The sequence below is a fragment of the Epinephelus lanceolatus genome, chromosome 13 (assembly GCF_041903045.1).
Source record: "Epinephelus lanceolatus isolate andai-2023 chromosome 13, ASM4190304v1, whole genome shotgun sequence".
Taxonomy (NCBI): Eukaryota; Metazoa; Chordata; class Actinopteri; order Perciformes; family Serranidae; genus Epinephelus; species Epinephelus lanceolatus.
The window spans coordinates 40,385,485-40,398,218 of NC_135746.1; the positions used below are offsets into that span (position 1 = coordinate 40,385,485).

The 12,734-nt window shown below is 41.6% G+C and overlaps 1 pseudogene; it reads left to right on the forward strand.

The window, feature by feature from the left end:
* Nucleotides 1–5,409: 5,409 nt before the first annotated feature.
* LOC144466483 (E3 SUMO-protein ligase ZBED1-like) lies at nt 5,410–7,284 on the forward strand (annotated as a pseudogene).
* Nucleotides 7,285–12,734: the final 5,450 nt, after the last annotated feature.

Consider the following 12,734-nt stretch of genomic DNA (forward strand, 5'->3'; position numbering starts at 1 on the left):
CTTTGATCTGGATTATAGTGTTTAATGAGTAACAGGCACTTCACACATGTCTGCTGTTTTTGGCATGCACAGATAATGACAGCAATAAACTTTCGACCCTGTAAAGGCAGCAGAATCAAAGACAAATTGATATCAAATCTGATTTTAGATCTTATTAAACAGGCAGTTATGTTGTAGATGGGTTTGACCTCTGGCCGCTCTGTGGCTGGGGATAGTTGTCTTTTACCAAGTCATGTAGACTCATTCAGCAGAAAGCAATCTTACAATGCAGACACCACATCCTGTTTGTGAAGAGACTGCTCGTACATGCTATTTCAGTCCTCCTGTAGTGATTTATTAGTGATGATGCCTTCAAAGTGTGCATTTAAGTTTTTGGACAGAAAGTGAAAAACAAAGTGCTGACACTTTAATCCGTTGAGTCATAACACCTGATAAGGTGCTATATTTCATTTTCCCTATCTTATAATTACTGCACTGCTCTGCTGTTTTAGATTACATTAAAGAAGCACTTGAGTGTTTTATTATTGTACTTCTAAATGTTCAGGGACTTACAAGAGAGATAAAACATAAACTGAGGTGACACAGGCCAAGATATCCTGACTTTAATCACAGGAGTGCTAGAATATTGCATTCAAGTAAAAGCTCTTTAATTTAAAGACATTTTACAAAGGAAAGGGAGAAGGGACTAGTGGAAGAGCATCAGCAGCTTGACCCCTTATGTCCAAACCAACAGTAAATTCCATTTCTATCGACAGCATTTTTCAGCCTGTACATACAACTGATTATTTGTCAGTTTAGCCTAATTAACCAAAAAGAGACAGACGTACTGCCTAGCCAGCGGCAAGGACATGCCTACTCTGCTATCTTGGTCCCTTCCATGAACAGGTAGCAAAACATATTATGTCTCCTCTGTATTTAACATAAAAAAATAAATAAATAAATATAATTAACACACAATTTTTACCGTTACATGCCTACTGCTACTTACCCCTTAATAAAGCCATTCAATAACTGATTGAAATGTGCAGATATGCAATGTGCAAAATATTCTGTGCAAGCCCTGCTAATAAAGTGCATATATTGTTAACTACAGTGCCATGTGCAATTACTAAAGTGCTTTGTTAAGTTGTCCATATAAAGTGCATTAGTCCAAGCCCAACTGTGAAATATTTACAGGGCAAAACTGTCACTGGTTATGAAGTGCTCTTTGTTACACTGAGACTAATGACCATCTTTTGTTCCATTACGGAGCTCATATATTACCATTGTTATTGAGTCATTTGCCAAAGTTTGTCGCAGTTAAAGAACAGTCTGTAGCCCTGCCACTGTCACTGTGATGAGCATCATTATCATTATTATTATTATTATCATCATCATTATTATCACTGTTATTAAATCCACTCGTCATCATTCAACAAGTCAGCTGCTGAGTGAATAAGACATGTCAGACCTGTCAGTCTGCCTCAATCAATTCAATTTTATTTATAAAGCCCAATATCACAAATCAAATTTGCCTCACAGGACTTTACAGCATACGACATCCCTCTGTCCTTAGGACTCTCACAGCTGATCAGGAAAAACTCCCCAAAAAAACCCTTCAATGGGGAAAAAACAGTAGAAACCTCAGGAAGAGCAACTGAGGAGGGATCCCTCTTCCAGGACGGACAGACGTGCAATAGATGTCGTACAGAACAGATCAACATGATAAATTAACAGTGTTTATTACAGTGGTCTAAATTCATCCTAAAGCCAACATTAAGGATGTAACATCCACTATTCTTAAACGTGTGCACTGTTTCCAAAGCATTTCCCCTGATGCCCCACATTTCATACTTGGTGATTTCAATACTTGCAGTCTTAAAAAGACCCTTGATCACCTTTACCAGTATGTAACCTGTCCAACAAGATGTGGTAAGGTGCTGGACTTGTGCTATGGCACCATAAAAGGGGCATATAAATCTTATGCAATTGCGCCAGTTGGCTCTTCAGACCATAATTGCGTCTTTCTAGCACCAGTCTATCAACCAGCCCTCAAGAGAGGAAAAATGGAACGCAAAGAGGTTGCTGTGTGGACAGAGGGCGCTGTTCACCAGCTGAATGATGTGCTATGTTTTAATAGCACTAACTGGGATGTTTTTAAAGACACTTGTACTGACTTAGATGAGCTGATGGATACTGTATCAGGATACATTTCCTTTTGTGAGCAAATGATCATCCCCAACAAGACAATTACAATATACCCAAATAATAAACCTTGGGTCACTGTCTCTTCAGAATATTCTCAATCAGAAAAAGCTAGCTTTCCACCAAGGAGACATTCACCAACAAAAAGAGGCCCCAAGACTGGTGAAGAAGGAAATAAAGCTGGCCAAAATTAAATTTAAAGGGAAAGTAGAGGAAAAACTTAGGAATGGCAGCTCCCACAACGCCTGGAGAGGAATTAAATCTATGGTGGGAATGCAGGATAAAAAGAGGGAGCTTTTCAATCCTGATAAGCCTGACTCTGTCCTGGCAGACGAATTAAACCAATTCTATGTGAGATTTGACACATATAGTCACTCCGATAAACTGACTGAATTCAGGGTTGCTTCAGAGGGCAGCCAGATCTTTATTGATGAATTTGAGGTCACAAAAATATTTGAAAAAAACAACGTGAGGAAAAGTTGTGGGCCTGACAGGATCAGTGGTCAGCTTCTTAAAAATTGTGGTCCATTTTTGAGTGACATTTTCACATTCATTTTCCAACTCTCTTTATCTCTAAAAAAAAGTTCCCACGTTATGGAACGAATCCATTGTTGTCCCTGTGGCCAAGGTCCCATTGCAAAAAACGCTGAATGATTATGGACCAGTGGCACTTACTTCTTTAGTAATGAAAGGATTTGAACGCATAATGAAGCGAAGCCTTTTATCAATGACACTAAGGGCCCTATTTACATGGTCTAAAGCGGACGGCAGAGGGCGCATAATCCATGTCGCAAGTGTCATTGCTATTTAGATGCAGGCGCAGTTGTCATTTTCACGCCCTGCGCCCTTGTCGTCTAAGTAGCAAATGAACTTGCGCTTCTCTGGGTGTGTTGGTCTAAAAATGAGGAGTGGTCAGGTGCAGTCATGGTGCGTTGCTAGTTAGATGACATAAAAAGCAAATGCGCCAGTGACCAACAAAAACCTGGTCTAAAGTCAACGGCGCAGAATTTCGCTGTTAAACAAGTTAGTAATATGCGTCTCTAGGCGGGTGCACAACACGCGTGCACTCTGCTCAGACACACACGGAGCAGCCACACATATGCAAAAGATAACAAATAAAATTAATCAGTAACACGTCTTAATGGTCAGTCATTAATCAGAATGATCTAATCGCAGTAATAATGATCATCATAATCCGGGAGGTCCAAGCTCGCAGTGTCCGAATATACGGACCTGCGAGCAGACCTCCACGGGCTGATGATGCATAGCCTGTAAAATGAACTTGTCTTTCTCAATTGAATTGTGATCATTTTGGCATGTAAATCACAAAATCAAAGATGTGAAAACGTCTGACAAACTTTCGTTTCTCCCGTGCACGTGCTCTCTCTTTCTCTCTCGCAGTCTCACTCTGTTTCTTTTCTTTTTGACTTTTCTAAGATGACAGATGCTGAATATATACTCCCTATCTGATGCTGTGGCTGTTTGTTGCTGGCTGAGAGGGATGTGAACTTATTACATTGCAGCTGTGTTAATCAAATCAGGTTGGGTTTCCATTACGCGTGCCAAACATGCCAAACGGTGCCAATCCCCTTTGATCTGACATCAGATGTGACGGGACAGTTGATATAGAGATACATTTATGTGCTGATTGCAGATAGTTGCATTGAATAGTGGTTTTTGTGGGTATTTATTGCATCGTTAATGTGCCTGATATTCTGGAAACCTGCCTGTGAGGTTTTGGTGACATCCACTAAACTTCCACTAAATTGATAACCTAATAGTCTGTCCACAGAATCCCTCTCTATCAGATCATTATTTAATAACTTTTGATTTCTCTCTACTCGATTACACGCCACTCACCAACAGTTACTATACTAGGTGTTCATCACATAGTGCTGTCGACGCTAAATTTAATACCATGTCCTTCTGTAACAGAGGTTTCCCGTATGAACTTTAAACTCTCCCACATTGATCATCATGTCTATAGTGCTGAAGGCTCGCTGCGAACAACACTCGACTCTGTAGCACCTCTTAAAAAGAAGTTAACAAAGCAAAGAAAGTTCGCTCCTTGGTATAACTCTCAAACCCGAAAATTAAAATAAATATCACGGAAATTTGAAAGGAATTGGCAATTAACCAAACTGGAAGAATCTCATTTAGTCTGGGAACAGTATAAGTCTCAAAACCTATAAGAGGGGCCTCCGCAATGCCAGAGCAAACTATTACGCAGCATTAATAGAAGAAAATAAGAACAACCCCAGGTTTCTTTTCAGCACTGTAGCCAGGCTGACTGAGAGTCAAAGCTCTATTGAGCCTTGTATTCCTTTAGCCATTAGCAGTAATGATTTTATGAGCTTTTTTAATGACAAAATTCTAACTATTAGAGGCAAAATTCATGACCTCCTGTCCTCAAACGGAACCAATCTTCCCTCACTACAGCTGTAAGATCTAATATATATCTAGATAGCTTCTCCTCGATTTCTCTTCAACAATTTACCTCAATCATTTCTTCATCTAAATCATCAACGTGTCTCTTAGACCCCAACCCAACTAGGCTACTTAAGGAAGTCTTACCTTTAGTTAACACTCACATATTAGACATGATCAATATATCTTTATTAACAGGCTATGTACCACAGTCTTTTAAGGTAGCTGTTAGGGCTGCATGATAAATCGATTTTAAATTGAAATCGGATTTTTTTAGTTAGGCCGATGTTAAAAAAAAGAAAATCTTAAAATCGTTTTTCCCTTTAACTAGGGCAATTATGGTACGGCTCTCTCACGTGTCTCTGTGCTACGTGCATCCGGGTTTCTGTAGTAACCTCCTAAAAGCTAAAATGACATGGCGTCGCCGTTGGCAAGAGGCAGTGAGAATTTTGTTGGGAAACCATGAAAGAGCAAGTCTGTCATCTGGAAGTGGTATGGCTTTGCAGTTGCAGACGAAGAGCAAACCACTCCTCATTGTGTAGTGTGTGTGAAAGCCGTGGCTACGAAAGATAGCAGCACAACTAATTTTTTTCAACACCTTAAGAAGAAGCATGCGTGTGAGTGGGAGCAGTGTGTTAGCAACATCATTTTCATTTGGTGTTCCATATAGCAAGACAGCCGTCAAGTGGAAAAGAATTACGGATGCGGTGCCATTTCACATAGCAAAAGACATGGTCCCGATATATACTGTTGAAAAGACTGGTTTCAAACACATGCTGAACGTGATAGACTCCCGCTATGAGCTACCAAGCCACAAGCATTTTAGCGACGTGGTCTTGCCCCCTTCTGTACAATGCCACTCGTGCTAGAGTGACAAAGCAGCTGGAAGATGTGCCATTCTTCTCGGCTACGACGGACCTGTGGTCCAGCCAAACGATGCAGCCATACCTGAGTTTGACGGCGCATTTTATCACCGACGAGTGGACTCTGTAACATGTCTGCCTACAGACCTCCTTCTTCCCAGAGGACTATAAAGGTAACTTAAGGGTTCTGTTTGCCTGTTATGTCCCAGTGCTCTTGTAGACATTAACGTTTTTTCTTGTTTTATTTTATTGGTATACTTTTAGATTTGTGAGTCATGTTAAATTGTACACACAATTCAACTTGCTGTTGCCATGTGTACAATCCTGTGAGTTGTCTTCTTATAAAGAAACTATTTATTACTAAGGTGAAGAGACTGCCCAGGGGTTGAGAGATGCACTTGAGTCCTGGCACCTGAGTGAAGACCGGCTCGTTTGTATGACAACGGACAGCGGCACCAATATGATAAAGGCTTTGAGACGGAACGAGTGGCCCAGCCTACAGTGCCTTGGGCATAAACTGCACAACGCCATCGGTAAGTGTCAAACATGGCAACGCATGATTGCATTTATTTATCTGAAGTGTAGTGCTTTCTAGATGAATCAATATGATAGCATATATCACACACACACGCACAGACACAACTATGTATGTGCTAAACGTGATCCTAAATGCATCAACATTTAGCCTCTTAACATATATGTGAATGTAGTCCCATGTGATGTCACAGTGTTTGTTTGTTTTTTCTATATTTCTTTTTATACAGAGAATGGTGTGAAGAACCCATGGATTGATCGTGCCATCGGAGTCTGTAAGAAGGTTGTCAGTTCTTTTTCACTTAGTTGGAAAAGAAGAAGAGAGCTGGCTGAAGTACAGACAGAGCTCGGCCTACCCGTTCATCAGCTCATCACCGAGTCCCCAACCAGGTGGGGATCCAGACAAGCAATGATAGAACGTGTCCTTTGAGCAAGAGAAAGCCATAGCACGTGTCCTGGGGTCAGAGATGAAAAGCAGGCACCTCGTGCCCACCTGGCAAGAACTTGAGGTTTTGGAGTCAGTGAATAAAGCTGTTAAACCACTGGAAGATTTCACTGATGCACTGTCTGGGGAGAGTTATGTGACTGTCTCCTTCATCAAACCAACTCTCAGCATGTTCAGAAACAATCTCCTCAAGCCAGCAGATGACGATACTGAGCTCACACAAACTATCAAAGAAAACATTCTGAGTTACATGACTGACAAATACAGTAACCCTGACCAAGACGAACTCTTGGACATGGCCTCACTTATGGATCCCAGATTCCACATGACGTACATTCGCCCTGAGAGAGAGTGGAACCCATTAAGAACAGAGCTGTCACAGAGCTGCTGCGTCTGGCCACTGACAACACCACACCAGAGCCTGGCCCAGCTGTGCAGGTGCGCCAGGAAGGAGAAGAAGAAGCTCAGACTGGCCCTAGCCCTGCACCCAAGAAGACGAGGAGCTTGGCAAGCTTGTTCCAGAAGAAGGATGTGCCCCCTTCCACCCTGTCAGAGGAAGACCAAATCAGAACTGAGCTAGAAACCTACCTGTTGACCACTAAGATAAGGGAGGATGCTGATCCACTTCAGTGGTGGAAGAAACACGAAGACAACTTCCCCAGGCTCAGCAAGCTACCCAAGAAATACCTCTCAATCCCTGCGATGAGTGCCCCATCAGAGAGGCTCTTTAGTGTTGGAAGGAACATTGTAACATGCCACAGGGTGTCCCTCAAGCCAGATGTTGTAGACAGGCTTGTGTTCCTTGCAAAAAACTTGCAATTGCCAATGTGACTAACAAATGTAATGAGTGACTGAAACAATCTGACTGACTGGCTGGCTGACTGACACAATCTGACTGACTGACTGACTGACTGACTGACACAAACTGATTACATTACAGAAGCATCTCTACCTCTCTCATTATGATAAATCAAATGAGTCTCATGATTTTGTTATTTAGCATGCAAATAACATTTATTTTTTTTGCACAAGTGCTTTTTTTCCCCCAGTAGGCGTGCAAATAGCAATTAATGTTTGCGTTTTTTGTCTCAGGGATATAGGACATTTTTTAAAGCTTTATTTTACAAAATGTCAAAGTTTTGCACTTTGAATATTCATCTTTATTTAAGAGGATAGGAAAACCTTTTATTTTTTTAAGGGAAGTTTTGTCACTTTATCCCAAGGGGGAATCATTTATGTTTAGGCTATTCAATAATTTTTGAAATAAAACAAAATATTTGAAATAATTTATTCTCATCTCATTTGTATGTAGCCCTGTGGGATATAGAGTTCATAGTCCATACATACAGTTAAATAAATAAATAGTTAATAAATAAGTAATTCATCTTAATTCATAGTAATTCATAAATATATATCTAAACTTGTTAAAACGTTAAAAGCATTAAAAGTGATGTTTTGGGCAGTTTCTATGTTGGCCATGTAGCCCTACTTGTTGTAATATTTCATGATTAGAAATATAGGTATTGAAGGTAAAATCTGAGTAAATAATTTGGAAGGTAACCAATTGGGATTGAAGTATACAATAAAAAAAAAAAAAAAAAAAAAAATCGAAATTTTCAGAGAGAAAAATCGGGATTTTATTTTTAGCTAAAATCGTGCAGCCCTAGAAGCTGTAATTAAACCTCTTCTAAAAAAGCCCACCCTGGATCCAGAGGTGTTAGCCAACTATAGACCAATTTCTAATCTTCCCTTTCTTTCAAAGATCCTTGAGAAAGTAGTCGCAGACCAGCTGTGTGATTTTCTCCATGATAATAATTTATTTGAGGAATTTCAGTCAGGATTTAGAGTGCATCATAGCACTGAGACAGCACTAGTTAAACGCAGCGGCACGTGTACTGACAGGAACTAAGACACCAGATCACATTTCTCCTGTTTTAGCTTCTCTGCACTGGCTCCCTGTGAAATCCAGAACTGAATTTAAAATCCTACTCTTAACATACAAAGCTTTAAATGGTCAGGCTCCGTCATATCTTAGAGAGCTCATAGTGCCATATTATCCCACCAGAACACTGCGCTCTGAGAACGCAGGGTTACTCGTGGTCCCTAAAGTCTCCAGAAGTAGATCAGGAGCCAGAGCCTTCAGCTATCAGGCTCCTCTCCTGTGGAATCATCTTCCTGTTACGGTCCGGGAAGCAGACACCGTCTCCACATTTAAGACTAGATTTAAGACTTTCCTTTTTGATAAAGGCGCGAACCCTCTAGGGGGGTCCAGGGGCGTGCTCCCCCGGGAGAAAATTTTGTATATTTGATTTAAAGGCATCAATCTGGTGAATTCTGAGAGCCAAGTTATGATGGCAGAATATGCCTAGATTTCAACATCTTTGTCTTTTTTACGTGTGAAAAATGTTGAATTTTAATGATAAAAACACTAGTGGTATGTTATGGTGAGGGGTTACACTTAAAATATGGCTAAGGATTAGTGGTTAAGAAAAATGACATACTGATCTGCCTCTGGCGGGCCAGTGTTTTCCCTGTATGCAACTAGCAGCGGCAGTGCGATTTAGCTCTTTAGAAACTACCGTTATATATTTGGCGCTACAGTTGCTTCATATCCAGGCCTATAATAATAATAATAATAATAATAATACATTTTATTTGTATAGCGTTTTTCAAAACACTCAAAGACACTTTACAAAAACAGAAAAAACAAGACAAAAACAACATAAGAGCAGCAAAACACAGTTAAGAGAAGAACAGGTCTATCTAAATCAAATCAAATCAAATCAACTTTATTTATATGGCACTTTTCATACAACAGTAACACAAAGTGCCTCACAGAGGTTAAAAACAACAAAGACAAAGACAACGTCAGCACTCGTGCAGCTGAATTCTGTAATAATTGTAGATTTGAGATATTCTTTTTGGGAAGACCAGAGAGCAGGGCATTACAATAATCTAACCTACAGGAGATAAAAGCATGCACCAGCACCTCCGTGCTGGCCTGAGAGAGAAACGGGCGGACTCTGGCTATATTCTTAAGGTGGTAGAAACCTGCCTTTGTTATGTTTTTAATATGTGGAATAAAACAGAGCTCAGAGTCAAAAATCACACCCAGATTTTTTACAGATTGTGTTGGTTTAAAATCCTGTAGTTTTGGTAAAAGTTTCTCTCTCGGGCCTTCAGGACCAATGACTAAAACCTCTGTTTTGTCCTGGTTGAGCTGCAGGAAGTTCGCTGCCATCCATGACTTTATATCTAAAATGCAGTTAAGAAGGGCATCAATTGGCCCTGTGTCATCAGGAGACACGGCGATGTACAGTTGCGTATCATCAGCATAACTATGAAAGCTGATGCCGTGCCTCCTGATGATGTCCCCCAGAGGAAGCATGTAGAGATTAAAAAGAGTTGGACCTAAAATTGACCCCTGGGGGACCCCACACTTTATCTCATGGGTTCCTGAGGAGCATGCATCCATACTTACAAAGAAGTGTCAATCAGTAAGGTAAGAGACGAACCAGTTAAAAACAGTACCAGAGTGGCCGACCAGGTGCCTCAGTCTATTTAATAAAATGTGATGGTCTACTGTATCGAAGGCGGCGGTTAGATCCAGTATTACCAAGACTGTGAGTTTATGGTTATCTAAATTGCACCTAATGTCATTTAAAATCTTTAAAAGGGCTGTCTCGGTACTGTGGTTCATCCTAAAACCAGACTGATACTTCTCTAAAGTGTTATTTGTATTTAAAAAATCATTTACTTGGTTAAAAACCAGTTTTTCTAAAATGTTGCTTAAAAATGGTAAGTTGGATACAGGTCGATAATTATTAAAAATGTTGGGGTCTAAATTGCTCTTCTTCAGAAGGGGCCTCACCACTGCCGTTTTCAAGGAGGCCGGGAAGACACCTGTCTGAAGAGAGCAATTCACCATGTACACTAGCTGTTCCTCAAAGAATCCATAAAATGTTTTAAAAAATGGTGTGGGAATTGGGTCTAAAAGGCAGGTTGTGGGCTTTACTTGGGAGAAAACTCGACCAAGTGTCCTCGCATCAACCAGGGCAAAACTCTCCAGTGTTTCCTCAGGTAAAAGCAATGATCCAGGTGTGTCGACAGTTAAAATCTGTTGAGATAAGAGACTGGATCTGATGTCATTGATTTTACTTCTGAAGTGGTCTGCAAAGTCTTCACAAAGGGCATTGGTTGTTGTCTTAGGTGATCTGTTAAAATTACTGTTTGTTAAAATATCAATTGCGGAGAAGAGGAATTTGGGATTGTTTTTATTGTCAGAGATTAGTTTTTTGAAGTGGGAAATTCTTGCCTGTTTGACTGCGTTATTGTAGGTTTTGAGATGTTGACGTAATATTTCGTAGTGGACTGTTAGGTTTGATTTTCTCCACCTTCTCTCAGCACTTCTGCAGTATCTTTTCAGTTGTTTGATTTCCTGATTTCTCCATGAGGGAGTAGGTTTTGTTCTAATTGTTTTGATTAAAAGTGGAGCCACTGAGTCCAGCGTTGACTTGAGTTTGTTGTTAAAATTGTCCACAATAAAATCACAGGGTGCAGGTAAAATTTCAGCAGGAGTGCTCTGTAAAATCTGGATAAAATTTGCAGCCACTTCAGACGTTAGGTAGCATTTCCTCACTGTTCTCACCGGGGCCTCCTGTTGGTTAAAACTGGTGATGTTAAAAAACACACAAAAGTGGTTGGACACAGCCAGATCCACAACAGAGAACACACCCACGGACAGGCCATAGGTTATGACCAGGTCCAGGGTGTGCCCTCTGCTGTGGGTCGGTTGTGTGATATGTTGTTTAAAATCTAAACAGTCTAAGAGGTTTAAAAATTCTCTGGATACTGGGTCTGAGGTGTTGTCAATGTGTAGATTAAAATCACCAGTTATTAAAATCCTGTTGTAGGTGGAGTGAATGATTGATAATAATTAAGAGAAATCACTGATAAAAGAAGTGGAGTACTGGGGTGGTCTGTAAACCGTTATGCAAAGGATAGGAGGGCTGCTAAAAACAAAGGCATGATGCTCAAATGACGTGTAACTGCTAAAAGAAACTTCATTTGAGGACATTGTGGTTTTTGTTACTGATGCAGTTCCGCCTCCTCTTTTACCTCCCCTAATAGAATATAAAAAGTTAAAATTTGGTGGGGAAGCCTCGGTGAGAACAACAGGTGCGTCGGTGCCAAGCCATGTCTCTGTAAGGAGAATACTGTCTAGGTTATTGTCTAAAATTAAATCATTTATGATAAAAGATTTGTTTAAAAGGGAGCGCACGTTCAGCACTGCCATTTTAATGTTTGTGCTGAACGTGCGCTCTTCGTGACTTTTCAAATGGATGTTAAAAACACGGTTAGGTCTAAAAACATTCCTGGGTTTCAACTTTCTAAGTGTAATGATAGTTTTTATGGTGTGAATGTCCTGTGTTTCCGGTTGCAGAGAAGGTGCTGCTGAGGGAGAAGTGTGTGTGGTGCAATGTGTAGTGGAGGAGGGTGGAGGTGGGTGAGCAGTGAGTCAGGAGGTGGCTGTGGTGCAGGATCGGACGGTCAGGTCGATGTTGACTGATAAAAGCCGTGATCCCTCCTGGTTTGGGTGGAGGCCGTCCCGTTTAAAAAGGTGGGGTCTGTTTAAAAAAGCTATAAAATTGTCCACAAAAGGGATACTTTTGGACAGGCAGTATCCCTTCAGCCACAGGTGCAGCTGACGAAGGCGGCTGGTGATGACGTCACCATAACGAGGCGGGGGAAGCGGGCCAGAAATAATTAGCCGCTTCCCTGCGTCCAGCAGGCGGTCCACCAGGGAGATGAAGTCCTGCTTGAGGACCTCTGACTGCTGGTTCCTGAGGTCGTTGATACCGACCTCCAGGACCAGCGTGGAGGCCGAGCTGTGCCGTGCAGTCAGCTGGAGGACGGAGGATGCAATCTCATTGACACGGGCACCAGGGTGGCAGAAGGTGCAGCGGTTGTGCACTTCCACGTGCCTGACCATGGAGGTCCCGATCACTAGCACAGAGGGGGTGCGCTGCTCCCGAGTGCTCGCCTCCGGCTGCCTGGAGGTTCGACGGTGACGGGATGGAGCCCGATGTTTGTGGCGCCGGGCCGCGGTTCCTCCTGACCGGGATGGAGGGGAGGGGTCAGGCTGGACAAGCAGACGCCGATTCCTGGACTGGTGAGAGCCACGGCCAGCTGGATGTAGGCCTACAGGTTCCACGGGCGAGCTGGACAAAGCATCCACAGGAGGGAAGACCTGCAGGCTTAGGATGTCATACCTGTTATCC